At 43.5% G+C, this 19,199-nt stretch overlaps 1 pseudogene; it reads right to left on the bottom strand.

Annotated features, from left to right (window-relative positions):
- Positions 1-334: 334 nt before the first annotated feature.
- On the bottom strand, positions 335-452 carry LOC124712684 (annotated as a pseudogene).
- Positions 453-19,199: the final 18,747 nt, after the last annotated feature.

Below are 19,199 nucleotides of genomic sequence, written 5' to 3'. Positions count from 1 at the left end.
CACATGTACAGGAAACAGAAAAGTCAAGTTAGGTTGACAGTAAACAAAAATGGAACCAATCTGTTTTTGCCAGCAAATTTTTTTCAGCAGTGCAACCAACGTCATCTACATTTATTACTCATTCTTTTTAAATTATTTCAACTATGTAAAAGCTGTTAAATTCTTTGCCGCCGTGTCATCCTCAGCCCATAGGCGTCACTGGATGGGCATAAGGAGGGGCATGTGGTCAGCACACCACTCTCCCGGACGTATGTCAGTTTCCGAGACCGGAGCCGCTACGTCTCAATCAAGTAGCTCCTGAGTTTGCCTCACAAGGGCTGAGTGCACCCCGCTTTGCCGACAGAACTCGGCAGACCGGATGGTCACCCATCCAAGTACTAGCCCAGCCCGACAGCGCTTAACTTCGGTGATCTAACGGGAACCGGTGTTACCACTGCGGCAAGGTCGTTGGCGCAATTTTGCATACTGACTCAGCTATTCATTATTTGTGTTAAGTCCGCAGGCTTTCTGTCGGCCTCTCTGAAAGTCGTTTTCAACAGGTCTAAGTCGAATCCTGGGCTTGTTCACCACCCAAAGAATATTAACAAATGATTACTAATATTTTTCACCAAAAAGTATTTACAGGAAGTGGCAAAATATCCTTTAAAAACGATTGATTAAGTCATCAAATAATTAAAAGACAATGTATCTTATGTACTTCCTGGTCAATCGCCGTAACATTAACCGAAAGAGAATTATCGGTGATGGGTTCAAAACGGCAGGAAGAGAGGGACAGAGCTTCAATAAATTGTTACAATGTAGCATTAACTACCCAAAACTGATATTTATTCCGAAAGGACAAAAAATTCCTATTCGAGTAATTACGTCTCAAACGGCTCTGAGCACTATAGGACTTAGCATCTGAGGTCATCAGTCCCCTAGAACTTAGAACTACTTAAACCTAACTAACCTAAGGACATCACACACATCCATGCCCAAGGCAGGATTCGAACGTGCGACCGTAGCAGTCGCGCGGTTCCGGACTTCGCGCCTAGAACCACTCGGCAACCGCGGCCGGCCGAGTAATTAAACACACAAATTTTGAAAATATATCATTTATAGAAATATACTTCTATTTACCTCTTCTTGTAATAAACTACATTACTTGTCTCTAAAAAAGATGGCACCTGCACTCATGACCCAAATGTTAACTGAGGAGTCTGAACAACTATTTAAGTGGGAACACTCCTGCTTGGAAACGGCGTGAAAAAAAAGAATAAACTTGATGTTACGGCCAGAGACATGTGTCAGTCGATTATCTCACTTTATGTGAAACCAATTAAACCTGGAGAGTGGTGACGAACATCCGTAATGCCGACGTGGCCGCTGAGACTGGTTACTTTCGACTGAAAGATCCGATTGGCCAGCCGGTTATTAGAAACCATCCGGTTGTCCCGCCGCTAGGCGTTACGTCGGCACTGTACAGCTCAGTCGTCAGAACAAAGGCATAAGTTCCGGTTTCGAATCCCAGTACGCCAGTTCCGACGTGCCAGGAAGCTTTAAATGGGAGGACACTCCGTTGCACAGTGCATGGTTTGTTGTGGGCAGTAAAAATGTACAGCGCAGTACTAGTAGCAAGCAAGGAAATGCGAGAGAAAAAGTTGTGCATGGTTCGTAGTGGGCAGTAAAAATGTACAGCGCAGTACTAGTAGCAAATGCGAGAGAAAAAGTTGTTGTGTGGTGGAACGGCGCCTACTCCCGCGCCTTTAACCTCCTGGACTGCGAGCGACCGCCGCCTCGCTAGCGACTACTCCGGGCCTCGGCTCCCTGGCTGAGACTTGGCTGCGCAGTTCGCTCTCATAGCACGTCGCGTCTTATTGTCTCGATCGGCCTCGGCTGCGTTTCGTACGGCGTCGCAAGACGAGCAGCGCCGCGTTCATCAGGCGGCTGGCAGGCACGAGAAATCCGCTCGCACCCCCACCAAATGCTCACGGACGGCGCCGCGGTCGTTCTTGAGCTCACAGAACGATCGTAACTGCCTACGCAGGCACAGTTTTCTCCCACTCAACGGCCCCCCAGTCGCTTGGGTTACAGGAGCGCGCCACCGCTCCCAGCCGGAAGATTGTTACCCTCGAAGCGCACCACCTCGTACGTCGCACGGAACCTACAAAGCGAATTTTCTCAACTGCTACCATACTCATTTTAACTAATTTTAGTACATTCAGATCAATAAACAACAAGACATTATCGACTAAAAATCACGCTGGTGACGGAATTATAATAATATGACACTAAAAAGACAGCTATGGCTAAAGATAATTTTAAAACTGTGGCAACCACAGCTAAAATAGTTACACACATCTACATCTACATCTACATGGTTACTCTGCAATTCACACTTGTCTGGCAGAGGGTTCATCGAACCATTTTCGTACTACTTCGCTACTACTCCCGAATGGCATGTATCATATCAGCGACACTCTCACCCCTATTGCGCGGTAACACGAAACGGGCTGCCCATCTTTGCACTTTTTCGATATCCTCCGTCAATCCTATCTGGTAAGGATCCCACACTGCGCAGCAATATTCCAAGTGCTCTGCCAATATTCTAAGCGTTCTGCCAACAAAGTGCAGTCTTTGTTTCCTGGCTGTGATTCCACCAGACTCAGATTCACTGACGCTGGAGCAAGCAGAACATCAGCAGGTTGATCTGCCATCAAGAATTCGTTGCTTCATAAGAATTTGAGTGACAATGAGATTAAATTTCCTCAGAGCGGCCAGTTGTACGAAGGCTATGATTACTTTCCTCTTGCAAAGGTTGGTGATTAATGCTTTGGTTCGTCATCTTTCTTACTGCGTTAACTCGGACACAATTTCTTTTCAGAGAGTTTTAAGATCGTTTCTGTAGGGTTAGAACATATGTTGAATGTACTTTTGGCATTCTTGCTAAAGAGTGCACAATTTTTGATCAGGCTTTGAATGTACCTCCAGAATTTGCTAAAGATATTACAAAAACTTGCTGCGTAGCGCACAGTTTTGTTCGTGATCGAGACATATATATTTGAAGAGTCTTTCACGAATTGTGGGTTACATGACATGTCAAGACACTCTACAGAAGCGGGAAGAAATGTGTGTGACGCTCACCAACGTTTGCCTCCAACTTCCAGTGGAAACTTCAATTTTCTGCAGTTTGTCTGAATATTCCTCACACCATACTGCATATCGATTGATGTTTTTCAGCTTTAAATATGACATCTTGTGCACTGACTTTCGTCTCTAGCCAATAGTATGACCTCCTCGACCGTAAACCGAGCGAGGTGGCGCAGTGGCTAGCACACTGGACTCGCATTCGAGAGGACAACGGTTCAACCCCGCGTCCGGCCATCCTGATTTAGGTTTTCCGTGATTTCCCTAAATCGCTTCAGGCAGATGCCGGAAGGGTTGCTTTGAAGGGGCGCGGACGACTTCTTTCCCCATCCTTCCCTAATCGAATGAAACCGATGACCTCGCTGCTTGATCTCTTCCGCCAAATCAACCCAACCCACGACCGTATAGTCTGTCTGTAAACTCAAGAGCGAGCAAGCCAGTGTCAGTCAGTTAACTTTGTATACTTACTGATATACTTCGATATCCGGAAGTGATGGATAATCGTCTAGCATTGCAAGAAAATGTGCAGAACACGAAGAAGAGGAGGTATTTGCAGAGTAACGAGCGTTCGATCGTCTCTAATGCTATTACAGCGTGAATTAAAGAGGCGACCCATAAAGAACTGTTGGCTAATATTACCAGTCCCAATCAAAGGGCTGCAATTTATGCTAACGTCAGCCTCGCGCATTAGGACGTATGAGGAAGGAACGTGAAAATAGCCGCGTGGTTTACTAGAATCGCCACGAAGGAAAACTAATAATTTTGGTAGAAAACCCATCGTTATCGACAGTTCATGTATCATGTAAAACCTTTGATGCTTATGGAACACTAAATCTCTCTCTCGGTCACTATTCACCTTATCCTAAGACATATTGCTTAAACCATGTACGCAATAGCTATTCTAAACGCTGCTGAAATTTTCTTCGAAACATGTACGCCGATTCTGGACTTCTAAGCAAAAAGCTTGACGTACGAGGTGCGTTCACATATTAATTTTTATTTTTTGGTAAGAACTTTATTTGTTAATCCACGCCGGCCGGAGTGGCCGAGCGGTTAAAGGCGCTCCAGTCTGGAAACGCACGACCGCTACGGTCGCAGGTTCGAATCCTGCCTCGGGCATGGATGTGTGTGATGTCCTTAGGTTAGTTAGGTTTAAGTAGTTCTAAGTTCTAGGGGACTTATGACCACAGCAGTTGAGTCCCATAGTGCTCAGAACCATTTGAACCATTTTGTTAATCCACAGCAATGTTGTCCTCATCAAAATATTTCCTATTACATACTATACACTTATGCCAGTGCTTTTTCCAATTCCCGAAACACTTTAGGAACTGTTTCTTCGGGATAGTTTATAGGTCTCTTAACTGTGCATTTTTAATCTCATTCATGCTTGTAAAACCGCTGTCCTTTAAGGCCCGCTTTGAAATGTTTGTACCACTTGTATGTCCTTGGTTTACTCATAACAGGCTCACCAAAAGCAATATTTAACATCTCTAAAAATTTCATACGCTTTAATCCATTCTTATAACAAAAATTAATACAGATTCTCTAATCTATTTTTGTACAAAACAAATATTCGTTGATGCTACCACAACACATGTAACCTTTTTGACAGCTGACAACAGAGTAAATACCCAATACGCATAACATTGAACACATACTTTTGAGACATGTTTACGAAGACAGTGACAAAAAAGTAGTGCAAATCGGACTAATACAACACACAAAATTATAAGTTTCTGCTTACTTTGTTGCAAGAATTGTTAAGTTTCGCCGGCCGGGGTAGCCTAGCGGTTCTAGAGGCTACAGTCTGGAACCGCGCGACCGCTACGATCGCAGGTTCGAATCCTGCCTCGGGCATGGATGTGTGTGATGTCCTTAGGTTAGTTAGGTGTAAGTAGTTGTAAGTTCTAGGGGACTGATGACCTCAGAAGTTAAGTCCCATAGTGCTCAGAGCCATTTGAACCATTTGTTAATTTTCAATGTAGTCCTTCAAAGAAAACTTCTACCTTTTAGTAGAAACACAAAGTAGGAACATGCCTTAAATTCTAAATGTTAATTGCATTATATGGGGTTCGTTTTGCGAATAGCAATAGAGGAACTTACATTCACATGAACAGCCATTCGGTCCTATGTTTATAGTGGAATCCTGACTTCCGTTCTTATGTTAATATTATTATGTTGTGTTTCGGAAGAAGCTATCGTTTTCCGTATTCATTATGGTCTTAATGCATTTGTCTACAAATAAACGCAGCCGAGACGTATTTGTACACGGCGTCGCCACAGATTTAAAGCGCGCGCCGCGGCAGGGTCGGTTCTACGTTGTGGAACAGCCTGTAGAAACGCCTTGTGACGTAGCTGGATTGACAGAGTAGGGACTCGCTCGCTCTTCAGTTTACCGAGAGACTATACTACCAAATAACAGCAATCCAAGTACGACACGACTTTTTAACGAGGCGCCAGCCGCTGCTCGGCCGGTCGGCAGTGCATCCGGGGGTCGTCGCGTTTAGGCCGCAGTTGGTAGCCCTGCTTCCCAGCGGTGGCCCGTTGGCGCTACTGCCACTGAGTGCCACTGAGCGCCACAGGTGCGCCGTGGCGCTGCACGTCTGTAGGCGCCCAGGAGAAGGGGAAGCGCTTCTCAGTGGCTTTGTATGTAAGGGGGGGGGGGGGCTGAACACAAGAAACGGCAGCTGCGAATGAAACTTTACATGTTCAGTTAACATTTAAACAAGTAGAACTCATTAACTTTTATGTATACATGCGGACTGAAGCGAGGAATGAAAATTTATAGCAAGGTCGGTTGGTTGGTTGGGTTAAAGATTAAAGGGACGAAACTACAAAGGTCATCGGTCCCGAGCAAGGTCGGCTACAGACATTTAAATCTGCTTGTATACATCATAGACGTTTGAGACTTAAAATTTTTTTTGTAACGATATAGTATCATTCATTTATTTTGTACGCGTTTTGTTGAATCAAGAAATGATAAAGCAATAAAACAATACTACCTGTTTCTCATTCGGTTTGATGCACCAAGTCAAACTCCAAGATCGCTCGGTCCCTCGGTTTCACAAAAGTGAAGTTTCCGATGTGCGTGGTACTGAAATTTTATTCAAATGACTCTGAGCACTATACGACTTAACTTCTGAGGTCATCAGTCGCCTAGAACGTAGAACTAATTAAACCTAACTAACCTAAGGACATCACACACATCCATGCCCAAGGCAGGATTCGAACCTGCGACCGTAGCGGTCGCTCGGCTCCAGACTGTAGCGCCTAGAACCGCACGACCACTCCGGCCGTGAAATTTTTCTTGTAATCACTGTGTACAAAGTGACGCCTGGCACAAATTACTCGCTCAGACAGAAAGGGAAACGAGTTAATAATTTATTTATTTATTGTTCCGTGGGACCAAATTAAGAAGAAGTCTCCATGGTCATGGAACGAGTCAATACATGAAATTATAACACGATATTAGAAACAGATAAAATGAAATATAAAAAAAAACATATTCAGGTGACAAGTCGTAAGTTTAAATGAAGAAAATCAACAATGTAACACTGGAATTTGCTTAATTTTTTAGCTCTTCCAGGAGCTCCTCGACAGAATAGAAGGAGTGAGCCATGAGGAAACTCTTCAGTTTAGACTTAAAAGAGTTTGGGCTACTGCTAAGATTTTTGAGTTCTTGTGGTAGTAGCTTATTGAAAATGGATGCAGCAGAATACTGCACTCCTTTCTGCACAAGAGTCAAGGAAGTGCATTCTACATGCAGATTTGATTTCTGCCTAGTATTAACTGAGTGAAAGCTGCTAACTCTTGGGAATAGGCTAATATTACTAACAACAAACGACATTAAAGAAAATATATACTGCGAGGGCAATGTCAGAATTCCCAGATTTTTGAATAGGGGTCGACAATAGGTTCTCGAACTTACACCACTTATAGCTCGAACAGCCCGTTTTTGAGCCAAAAATACCTTTTTTGAATCAGAAGAATTACCCCAAAAAATAATACCATACGACATAAGCGTATGAAAATATGCGAAGTAGACTACTTTTCGTGTTGAAGTGTCATTTCAGATACTGTTCTAATGGTAAATAAAGCAGCATTTAGCTTCTGAACAAGACCCTGGACATGGGCTTTCCACAACAGCTTACTATCTATCCGAACGCCTAGGAACTTGAACTGTTCCGTCTCGCTTATAATATGCCTATTCTGTCTGATCAAAATATCGGTTCTTGTCGAATTGTGAGTTAGAAACTGTAAAAACTGAGTCTTACTGTGATTTAGCATCAAATTATTTTCCACAAGCCACGATCTTATTTCATGAACTACATTATTTGTTACTGTTTCAATATTACACACAAGATCCTTCACTATCAAGCTGGTGTCATCAGCAAACAGAAATATTTTTGAATCACCTGTAATACTAGAAGGCATATCATTTATATAAATAAGAAACAGCAGTGGCCCCAGCACCGACCCTTGGGGAACGCCCCACTTAACAGTGCCCCATTGGCACTGAACATCACTACCACTCTCAATATTGCGGAGAATTACCCTCTGCTTTCTGTTCTTAAAGTAAGAGGCGAACCAATTGTAAGCTACTCCCCTTACTCCATAATGGTCCAACTTCTGCAGTAATATTTTGTGGTCAACACAGCCAAAAGCCTTCGTTAAATCAAAGAAAACACCTAGCGTTCGCAACCTTTTATTTAATCCGTCCAAAACCTCACAGAGAAACGACAATATAGCATTTTCAGTTGTTAAACCATTTCTAAAACCAAACTGAACATTTGACAGCAAATTATGTGAATTTAAATGCTCCAGTAACCTTGTATATACAACCTTCTCGATAACTTTAGCAAACACCGATGGCATAGAAATAGGTCTAAAATTGTCAACATTATCAATGTCTCCCTTTTTATAAAGTGGCTTCACTACAGAGTACTTTAATCGGTCAGGAAACCGACCACTCCTGGAGGAAAAGTTACAGATATGGCTGAGAACTGGGCTAACATACATAGAACAATACTTCAGTATTCTGCTAGATACCTCGTCATATCCATGAGAGTTCTTGGTCTTTAGTGATTTAATTATTAACTCAATCTCCCTCTTGTCAGTATCATGGAGGAGCATTTCGGGCAACAGTCCCGGAACACTTTTTTCTAACAAGGGGAGGCCGCCAATTGTGAAATTCAGATTCGGTTCATACTGCGCATAATAAAAGCTCATGGCCAAAGGTGTAATGTGGCAAAGCACCAAGATGCACTTCTCAGCCGTTGTCGAGAAAATCGACAGTTAAAAGAAACCGTTGCGGTGAAATTCTCTCTACGATTTATAATTTCCTACAGCGTCGTGGCGCAGCGGTAAGCGCTTGGGTTCGTAATCCAAAAGTCGCTGGATCGAATCTCGCGCAATGCAACGTTTTTCTTTTTAGTATTTGTTTTTTGCAATTCATATATATATATATATATATATATATATATATATATATATATATATATATATATATATATATATATATATTCCCGGCAATCAGTCGCAACAATTATGCATATAATAAGTTGTTGAAAGTCGTTTGTCGTGGAAAAACTGGCGACTTCGAACATGATTATGTTTTCCGCAAACAAAGTTGTATTTCACAAATGTTATTAATTGTCTTCATCATGTTTACACGTGTAGTTAACGGAAGACGTAGAAACGATATTCCGAAACGAATACGTATAGTGTAAGTCAAACGTTCGAATTAGAGTGGAGACCCCACGAAAAACAAATACTAAAAAAAAAAAATGGTTGGATGGCGCGAGATTCGACCCGGTGTCCTTCGGATTACGAACCCGAGCGCTTCCGCTGCGCCACGACGCTGTAGGAAATTATGAATCGTAGCGAGTATTTCACCGCAACGGTTTCTATTAACTGCCGATTTTCTCGACAACGGCTGAGAAGTGCATCTTGGTGCTTTGCCACATTACACCTCTGGCCATGAGCTTTTACTATGCGCAGTATGAATCGAATCTGAATTTCGCAATTGGCGGCCTCCGCTTGTAAGAGCGCCATATGATTCCCTGTTGGGACTAGGTTTCTATTTAGTTCACCTGCTATATTCAGAAATTGATTATTAAATACTGTACATATATGCGACTTATCAGTAACACGGACATTCCCACTACGCACTGATTCTATATCCTCGACCTGTCTCTGCAGACCAGCAACTTCCTTTACGACTTACCATATGGTTTTAATTTTATCCTGAGACTTAGCTATTCTATCTGCATACCACATACTTTTTGCCTTCGTAATAACATTTTAAGCACCTTACAATACTGTTTGTAATGAAACAGTGAAGGTGTCGTAAATGAAATGGAAGTTGTTGATTGGCGACTCCATGGAGTGCTGTGTGCACAGCGACCATGTATGTTAAATTTAAAGGAAGATCAGCGTTGGCCGTAATATTGATGGTTTATTGATATCAAAATCGATTTTCAATCACTTAGTGATCATCTTCAGTGCTGTGGTGTACAAATTAAACTCATAGGCACTGGTATCAAGTTGTTATCAGTAACCAAAGCTGAGAAACGATCACAATCTCGTCAGTTTCTCTGCTTTGGTTACTGATAACAACTTGATACCAGTGCCTATGAGTTTAATTTGTACACCACAGCACTGAAGATGATCACTAAGTGATTGAAAATCGATTTTGCTATCAATAAACCATCAATATTACGGCGAACGCTGACCTTTTTAATTTAAAATGAAATTGGTTGGATATGAAGCAAGCCAATTGGATAACAGGCGAACCAGGGAGATACTCTGCTCGATTTCAAGAAATTACAAAAGATTGTGCCGACTGCTAAGTGGATGGCAGTTTTTCGTAGGACAGGCATTGCTTTCTGATAAACACTGCAATGTGTGGAAAAGTCTGCTATAGGTCTTTATTCGGCAGTGGTTGTCTCGATGAACCATAATCGGGCCTGTTTTGTTTTTACTCCTGAGAAATTTCCATATCGTTCCCCAGAGGGTTATTACCCTCATACTGGGAAACGTTGGCATCTGTCGTCAGCAAAGCAGAACTACGAGTGCGTCACGAGGCACGGTATTGCAAAATAAAAATATTCGTAAACAGATTGTGAGCTGCAGGGCGCGTCTGCTGAGAGTCGTCGTCAGGCGCATTTCCTCCAGTGTGTCAGCAGGTGTTTGCTATTTGTGTTCGTACTGTCTAGCTGGAGTCACCCCAAACAAGCAGAGCTCAGCACGTCTTTCATGCGACGCCGTCAACGGAGAGGATCGGCTTGTTTCCCGTTTAACAAACCGATTATTAAAGCGGAATTTCACTTGGCCTATCGATAGAACCGTCCAACATTACTCCAGAGCGATATTGGTTTTACCAGTAGGTATTAACAGGGACAGTGAAACATGAAGAGTAAAAAGCAAGCGAGCAACGACGCAGCAGTAGCAGTCATTCACTGCTGGAGTCCTGTTCATTCTTCGAGTTCCATTGTCCCTTACAGCTTCCCAAGTCTTGTTTATTTTTTCCGCGCTCTGACCCAGGTGTGGTCCGACAGACCGCTATGTTGAAATATCCATAAAAACTGCGTTTAGCCGTTTCAGTGAAATAGTTCAATTTTTTAACGAAAAAGGCTACTTTAATACCACACAAAAAATTTATTCAAACAAATTTTAGCCTTTATTTTTACGAACAAATGCATTCAAGTAGAAAACTGCACAAAATGAACGCAACATTACATGATAATGGTGAAGCTATAAAAACTCAAATATGCTGCACCCTAGATTAAACTTTTTCCTATATGTTTATTGTTTATTATACATGTAATAATAAAAATATAAAAAATTCCATGAAACATTTGAAAAAATGGAAATTACGCTAGTAATTTTCAGGTTTTTAGTTTACTTCTCAGACGTTTTCTTTGCACTCTCTGAAAATTTTTGTAGAGAAATCAAGTTAGATTGGATTCTTGCACCAATGAAAAATGTAAGACCTCTTTCTCTTCTTTTCTGGGTCAAAGGTGGAGCATATTTTGCGTTTCTCCAGTTGTTCTACAACGACTTCTAGTCTTGTTTCTGATATACCTAAAACACGGCGAAGGGTACACGAAGTTCACGGGCTATGTAATAGTTTAGACTCGCGTTTGATCTTTGGTGTCACATATGAGATTGCAAGCTTCACAAAAAATTAAAGCGGCTCACCTGAGTAGCGTTTTTCTAGGAATTGTGAAGGACAAAGGTATTCACCGCACTTCTATCCAACACGCGGAAAAATAATGCCAATGGCCATCTTTCGAAGAGGCGGGCGACATATCTTTCAACTAAATATATTTCTAGCAGAACCTTTAGCTAAATATTCAGCCTGTACATTTCCGTCTTCGTTACTTTGATATCTTGTTTCATTCAAGGATTTCACAGGTGACAAAACAAATTCGTGTTCACTTTCGCACTGTTTCTATTCTGAATTATATTCACTTTCACTTTCGTTGCCATTGTCTAATCCGACACCACTTCCTAAACTGTACTCAAACCATTTGAAAACAATATCCTCAAAGTCAAGGTCCGTAACACGAACAGCAGGTGAAGACTTGGCTACTGAATACGTAACACATAAGTCGCAGGTGCGGTCTCGGGGACCGCTAGCATGAAAGAAGCAGTAATAGCAAAGGGTTCACGTCGCACTAAAGTGGCTACTGACGAAGGAACCCTCTTCAGGTTCGGGAACTAACAAGCAGACAACGCTGCAATCTCCTACCGCACCGCTATGCGTTAGCAGCAGGGTAACAATGAACGCCGGCGGTCTGTGTTACCGCACCTAGGGCGTTGAGGCTTAACACATCTCAATAAAACAGATATTTTCAGTATATCCATTGTGGATGACGAACTGCGGTTGTTTTAAGTGGCGATTTATCTGGTAATAACAACTAGTCGCTTTTTTTAGTTTTAGTTTTTAGTTTACTTTCTGTAAATGAGTGTAAAACCAAGTCCAGCTAAATACTGTCTATATTAGTGTATATAGCGTAATAATGTACATTACAGAAAGAGATTTGACACGGATACCGGAAGGCAGTGCAGTCATCGCACTGCGTGTAGCTGCACTTGGTCGACGGTATAACGTTCTTGTAACACCTCCATCTGATGATGAGCCTGCAGCGGCTCGTAAACATGTTCATGGATGAATAAATCGTATCAAAAAACTAAAAAAAAGTGACTGGTTGTGTGGTGTTACCTCCAGATACCACACTTGCTAGGTGGTAGCCTTTAAATCGGCCGCGGTCCGTTAGTATAGTCGGACCCGCGTGTCGCCACTATCAGTAATTGCAGACCGAGCGCCGCCACACGGAAGGTCTAGTCTAGAGAGACTCGCCCCAGTTGTACAGCCGATTTTGCTAGCGATGGTTCACTGACTACATACGCTCTCATTTGCAGAGACGACAGTTTAGCATAGCCTTCAGCTATGTCATTTGATACGACCTAGGAAGGCGCCATATTCAGCAACTATGAATGTATTCTGAAGAGATGATATTGTGAATCATGCACCGTCAAGAGCGACGTTCATCATTAATGGATTAAAGTTAAGTATCAAACTAATTACGTCCACTTTCTGAATTCTAATTCCTTGTCATGTTCCAGATCTCACGTCAGTATAGTCCTTCCCTCCTCACGCCAGCCTGCATGAGCTAAAACGCGTGTATATCGGCCTCCCCTCGTAAAACGGTGTTGGCTCTTCAGCCAACACAACATTTTGCATATTTATTATGAGATAAATCGCCAAAACAGATATTGCACTAAACTAATCGGGGACCGCTCTATCGGTTGGGCAAATAAAATCAACTTTAAAGATCAATTTGTTTGTAACACGAAACAAACCGACTCTCTCCGTCGACATTGGGCGTCGTATGAAATACGTGACGAGTAGTCTTTGTCTGGGCTGCCTCCCGCTACACAATGCAAAAGGGAATCCGAGACTATCTGCAGAAACACCAGAGAAAACGCACTTGACGACTCTTAGGAGAGGCGACCTGTACATGCTGTGAACCGTGCAAATGACTACATGATGAATGAGTCGCATCTGGGGTACCGTTACTTAAAATCGTACAAACATATGGAAATATAAGTGCGTGGAGCTATCGCGTACGTACGGTTGTAGGTAAACCGAATGACATGATTCGATTTATTGGTAGGATACCATGGCCTGCTGCCTGCTGCGAAAAGTTGCAGTTGACCCTAAATAACGAAAAGTGTGAGGTCATCCACATGAGTCCTAAAAAAAACCGCGTTAAACTTCGGTTACACGATAAATCAGTCTAATCTAAAAGCCGTAAATTCAACTAAATACCTAGGTATTACAATTACGAACAATTTAAATTCGAAGGAACACATAAAAAATGTTGTGGGGAAGGCTAACCAAAGACTGCGTTTCATTGGCAGGACACTTAGAAAATGTAACAGACCCACTAAGGAGACTGCCTACACTACGGTTGTCCGTCCTCTTTTAGAATACTGTTGCGCGGTGTGGGATCCTTACCAGATGGGACTGACTGAGTGCATCGAAGAAGTTCAAAGAAAGGCAGCACGTTTTGTATTATCGCGAAATATAGGAGAGAGTGCCACAGAAATGATACAGGATTTGAGATGGACATCATTAAAAGAAAGGCGTTTTTCGTTGCGACGGAATCTTCTCACGAAATTCCAATTACCAACTTTCTCCTCCGAATGCGAAAATATTTTGTTCACACCGACTTTACATAGGGAGGAACGATCACAAAGATAAAATAAGGGAAATCAGAGCTCGTACGGAAAGATACAGGTGTTCATTCTTCCCGCACGCTGTACGACATTGGAATAAAAGAGAATTGTGAAGGTGGTTCGATGAACCCTCTGCCAGGCACTTATATGTGATTTGCAGAGTATCCATGTAGATGTAGATGCCTACTGGCCGCGGTCCCAGCACTGAGCTTTCAGCGGCAGAGTGCGCGTCAGCTCGATTTCGTTGTAAATACACGCAGCATTTAACCCAGATTATTTTTAATTTTATTTTTAATGAAAACTTTAATTTATCTTTTAATTATAATGAAAGTTACATGTATATAATATTCTTTCCTTTTTTTATTTACACAGTTTTTGAAAAATACCTCACCCTTCTGGAAGGTCTTTGCTGTAAATACATGCACTTAACACAATGTCACTATTTAAGTGTCAATACTATCTTACTATTTCTTATGGAACAGTATGAAATAACAAAAGCAAGCAGTCCCCGTTGATATTTATCAAGCACCGAAAGGTCTAGATTTAAGCATAACTTCATTCTTCGAGTGCTGCAAGATCACCAATGATATCTATACAGGCTCAGTCCGATAGAGCGTCTGTCATGTAAGCAGGAGGTCCCGGGTTCGCCTCCCGGTCGGGGCACACATTTTTCAACTGTTCCCGGTGATATTTAGCAACGCCTGTAAGCAGCGAAAGGTCTAGATTTAATTATAACTTCATGCTTCGAGAGCTGCAAGATCACGAATGATGTCTGTGCAGATACCAGCTACATATAAAATAAGAAGTGGTGCACGGCATTTAATGCACTATATTGTAGGTTTTTCCTGACATTGGCGATAGTTAAATTATGTCTTCTTTCTCAAAACAGGTTGTAGTTGCAGATCTGTGACATATGTTCCAGCTTGTCATATATAGAATAAATTTTTACAATTTTAGACGGTCTTCCTGTTTGCGTAGCAACATGGCAGAACTGCAGTGACGATTCATTGATAAAATGAACGTGGTCGATTTTATCTCTACTCTCCCTGTAGAGCTTCCATGCACTGCGTTCGATTACATTGACAAGATATGCAGTAATGTGGAGGGACAATTTCTAAGGCCTGCTACATACTCTATAGAGTGACATATTTTGGTGAGCTTTATAAGTTGCACCCATAAACTAGTTGAAATTGGCTGTTAAATTGCTATCCCTCTTTTCTGTCGAATTCAAAATTACGTTACTGCAACAGTCGTATTTATAGCATGATTGTTTGTTGGCACAGTCACCGCGTGCTCACTAATATATTGCAACTGTCAGATCTGAAGTTAAATTCTTTTTCAGTCCCCCCCCCCCCCCCCCCCCCCACACACACACACACTGCTTTTCACAGTAATTCACTTCTTATTATTGCACTTTATTTTCTTATAACAAAATTAGAGCTTATGAGGCAAATGTTGGGAAATAGGATTTTTATGTGTGTATTTATGAAACAACAGTAACATTAATCAGTGCCCTCAATCTAATATAACGAACAATGAAAATCTGTACACTCTGAATGATGATAAATACACTCCTGGAAATGGAAAAAAGAACACATTGACACCGGTGTGTCAGACCCACCATACTTGGTCCGGACACTGCGAGAGGGCTGTACAAGCAATGATCACACGCACGGCACAGCGGACACACCAGGAACCGCGGTGTTGGCCGTCGAATGGCGCTAGCTGTGCAGCATTTGTGCACCGCCGCCGTCGGTGTCAGCCAGTTTGCCGTGGCATGCGGAGCTCCATCGCAGTCTTTAACACTGGTAGCATGCCGCGACAGCGTGGACGTGAACCGTATGTGCAGTTGACGGACTTTGAGCGAGGGCGTATAGTGGGCATGCGGGAGGCCGGGTGGACGTACCACCGAATTGCTCAACACGTGGGGCGTGAGGTCTCCACAGTACATCGATGTTGTCGCCAGTGGTCGGCGGAAGGTGCACGTGCCCGTCGACCTGGGACCGGACCGCAGTGACGCACGGATGCACGCCAAGACCGTAGGATCCTACGCAGTGCCGTAGGGGACCGCACCGCCACTTCCCAGCAAATTAGGGACACTGTTGCTCCTGGGATATCGGCGAGGACCATTCGCAACCGTCTCCATGAAGCTGGGCTACGGTCCCGCACACCGTTAGGCCGTCTTCCGCTCACGCCCCAACATCGTGCAGCCCGCCTCCAGTGGTGTCGCGACAGGCGTGAATGGAGGGACGAATGGAGACGTGTCGTCTTCAGCGATGAGAGTCGCTTCTGTCTTGGTGCCAATGATGGTCGTATGCGTGTTTGGCGCCGTGCAAGTGAGCGCCACAATCAGGACTGCATACGACCGAGGCACACAGGGCCAACACCCGGCATCATGGTGTGGGGAGCGATCTCCTACACTGGCCGTACACCAATGGTGATCGTCGAGGGGACACTGAATAGTGCACGGTACATCCAAACCGTCATCGAACCCATCGTTCTACCATTCCTAGACCGGCAAGGGAACTTGCTGTTCCAATAGGACAATGCACGTCCGCATGTATCCCGTGCCACCCAACGTGCTCTAGAAGGTGTAAGTCAACTACCCTGGCCAGCAAGATCTCCGGATCTGTCCCCCATTGAGCATGTTTGGGACTGGATGAAGCGTCGTCTCACGCGGTCTGCACGTCCAGCACGAACGCTGGTCCAACTGAGGCGCCAGGTGGAAATGGCATGGCAAGCCGTTCCACAGGACTACATCCAGCATCTCTACGATCGTCTCCATGGGAGAATAGCAGCCTGCATTGCTGCGAAAGGTGGATATACACTGTACTAGTGCCGACATTGTGCATGCTCTGTTGCCTGTGTCTATGTGCCTGTGGTTCTGTCAGTGTGATCATATGATGTATCTGATCCCAGGAATGTGTCAATAAAGTTTCCCCTTCCTGGGACAATGAATTCACTGTGTTCTTATTTCAATTTCCAGGAGTGTATGATTAAGAATATATTATACAGGGTGTTACAAAAAGGCACGGCCAAACTTTCAGGAAGCATTCCTCACACACAAATAAAGAAAAGATGTTATGTGGACATGTGTCCGGAAACCTTAATTTCCATGTTAGAGCTCATTTTAGTTTCGTCAGTATGTACTGTACTTCCTCGATTCATCGCCAGTTGGCGGTAGCGTATGCTCTAATGCTATATACAGTGTGTTACAAAAAGGTACGGCCAAACGTTCAGGAAACATTCCTCACACACAAAGAAAGAAAATATGTTATATGGACATGTGTCCGGAAACTCTTACTTTCCATTTTAGAGCTCATTTTATTGCTTCTCTTCAAATCACATGAATCATGAAATGGAAACACACAGCAACAGAACGTACCAGCGTGACTTCAAACACTTTGTTACAGGAAATGTTCAAAATGTCTTCCATTAGCAAGGATACATGCATCCACCCTCCGTCGCATGGAATCCCTGATGCGCTGATGCAGCCCTGGAGAATGGCGTATTGTATCACAGCCGTCCACAATACGAGCACGAAGAGTCTCTACATATGGTACCGGGGTTGCGTAGACAAGAGTTTTCAAATGCCCCCATAAATGAAAGTCAAGAGGGTTGAGGTCAGGAGAGCGTGGAGGCCATGGGATTGGTACGCCTCTACCAATCCATCGGTCACCGAATCTGTTGTTGAGAAGCGTACCAACACTTCGACTGAAATGTGCAGGAGCTCCATCGTGTATGAACCACATGTTGTGTCGCACTTGTAAAGGCACATGTTCTAGCAGCACAGGTAGAGTATCCCGCATGAAATCATGATAACGTGCTCCATTGAGCGTAGGTGGAAGAACATGGGGCCCAATCAAGACATCACCAACAATGCCTGCCCAAACGTTCACAGAAAATCTGTGTTGATGACGTGATTGCACAATTGCGTGCGGATTCTCGTCAGCCCACACATGTTGATTGTGAAAATTTACAATTTGATCACGTTGGAATGAAGCCTCATCCGTAAAGAGAACATTTGCACTGAAATGAGGATTGACACATTGTTGGATGAACCATTCGCAGAAGTGTACCCGTGGAGGCCAATCAGCTGCTGATAGTGCCTGCACACGTTGTACATGGTACGGTAACAACTGGTTCTCCCGTAGCACTCTCCATACAGTGACGTGGTCAACGTTACCTTGTACAGCAGCAACTTCTCTGACGCTGACATTAGGGTTATCGTCAACTGTACGAAGAATTGCCTCGTCCATTGCAGGTGTCCTCGTCGTTCTAGGTCTTCCCCAGTCGCGAGTCATAGGCTGGAATATTGCGTGCTCCCAAAGACGCCGATCAATTGCTTCGAACGTCTTCCTGTCGGGACACCTTCGTTCTGGAAATCTGTCTCAATACAAACGTACCGCGCCACGGCTATTGCCCCGTGCTATTCCATACATCAAATGGGCACAAAATCTGCCAACTCCGCATTTGTAAACATTGCACTGACTGCAAAACCACGTTCGTGATGAACACTAACTTGTTGATGCTACGTACTGATGTGCTTGATGCTAGTACTGTAGAGCAATGAGTCGCATCTCAACACAAGCACCGCAGTCAGCATTACCTTCCTTCAATTGGGCCAACTGGCGGTGAATCGAGGAAGTACAGCATATACTGACGAAACTAAAACGAGCTCTAACTTGAAAATTAAGCGTTTCCGGACACATGTCCACATAACATCTTTTCTTTATTTGTGTGTGAGGAATGTTTCCTGAAAGTTTGGCCGTACCTTTTTGTAACACCCTGTATCTTGTGTTACCTCCAGATACAACAGTTGCTAGGTGGTAGCCTTTAAATCGGCCGCGGTCCGTTAGTATAGTCGGACCCGCGTGTCGCCACTATCAATAATTGCAGACCGAGCGCCGCCACACGGAAGGTCTAGTCTAGAGAGACTCGCCCCAGTTGTACAGCCGATTTTGCTAGCGATGGTTCACTGTCTACATACGCTATCATTTGCCGAGACGACAGTTTAGCATAGCCTTCAGCTACGTCATTTGCTACGACCTAGCAAGGCGCCATATTCAGTTACTAACAGATAATATTGTGAATTATGTACCGTCAAGAGCGACGTTCATCATTAATGGATTAAAGTTAGGTACCAAAATAATTACGTCCGCTTTCTGAATTCTCATTCCTTGTCATGTTCCAGACTTCACGTCAGTATAGTTCTTTCCTCCTCACGCCAGCCTGCGTGAGCTAAAACGCGTGCATTTCGGCCTCCAGTTGTAACACGGTGTTGGCTCTTCTGCCAACACAACATTATATACATTTTAGTGACT

Source organism: Schistocerca piceifrons, chromosome 8, assembly GCF_021461385.2.
Source record: "Schistocerca piceifrons isolate TAMUIC-IGC-003096 chromosome 8, iqSchPice1.1, whole genome shotgun sequence".
NCBI classification, from domain to species: Eukaryota; Metazoa; Arthropoda; class Insecta; order Orthoptera; family Acrididae; genus Schistocerca; species Schistocerca piceifrons.
This window is presented reverse-complemented; position numbering and strand designations above follow the sequence as displayed.